Source organism: Arachis ipaensis, chromosome B04 (genome assembly GCF_000816755.2).
Source record: "Arachis ipaensis cultivar K30076 chromosome B04, Araip1.1, whole genome shotgun sequence".
In the NCBI taxonomy this organism is placed as follows: domain Eukaryota; kingdom Viridiplantae; phylum Streptophyta; class Magnoliopsida; order Fabales; family Fabaceae; genus Arachis; species Arachis ipaensis.
This window is the reverse complement of record NC_029788.2, coordinates 128,795,235-128,796,413: the sequence shown is the minus strand read 5'-3', so window position 1 is coordinate 128,796,413 and position 1,179 is coordinate 128,795,235.

Here is a 1,179-nt window from a genome sequence, read left to right as displayed (position 1 = left end):
TATATATATATATATATTATATTGAAAAAATTAAATTAATGAAAAACACAACACCAACACCACCAAGTACGACAGTATGGGACGGTCTGCTAAATAGTTCTGCGACAGTTACTCACTCGCAGCTAAATTGGATACCATTAAAGATGTGTGTAGTTGGAAAAATTATAAATAATTTTTAAAAATTTTAAAATAGGAATATCATATTTTCATGTTTAGTTCAAAGATTGAAAAGATATTTTTAAGCAAGTTTAATTTCAGGGAATCAAAATACCATTATTTAACTTTTTTTAATTTTTATATCTCCATTATTATATTTTTAGTATAATTAGCAATGCTCAATAACATTTATTTTAACGGTGGACATGTAAAATTTTTCTATCAATTTATCACATAAAACTTAATGGTGTTGCTTATATGTATAGTTAACTATTGTGATATATTTATTTATGAAAAATTGTCATATGAATAATAATTTTTAGAGTGAAACTTCACCTATTTTTGTTAGGATTCATGATAAATAGAGAACAATTAGTAAATATTATATGCAAATTTAAAAGATAATAAATATTTACCGTCCAAAACTATATCATTTTTATACTTATGTGATAACCTGACAGTAACGAGACACAAACCATAATAAATAATGAAATATGTGAAAAATTCTGTTTCATTTTATATTATTTATTAACACAAAGACATACATATCCATCCACTGTTTACTAACATGGAAAATTTAATTGATATTTTTTTTTTATCAAAGATTAATTAGTCCAAAAGGTATTATATATATTAATGTGCGTTTTTTATATGTTTAGGCTCTCTCGTAGTGGTTCTCATTTGAGTTCACTTCCTTGATTTAAAACAACCTCATTAGCCGCTGGTATATCTTAGAATGGATTATAATTTATTTGACGAATATAATGAATCAAGCATGTTTAGTGAACTTCCAATTATTATTATGATTTTATTTTAGTATTATATGTCTAAGTAGGCTATTAAAAACCAAAGCAATTAAATTTAAAGTTTAGTAATTAAGTCTTATAAATTTCATTTAATTCTATATATGATTATTTGTTCAATTCTTGTAATCATTTTCTCTTGTTTTGGTATAACGGAAGAAAAAATTTAAATTTAAATATTCGTATTATTATATATTAATTTAAAATATGATATTATCTA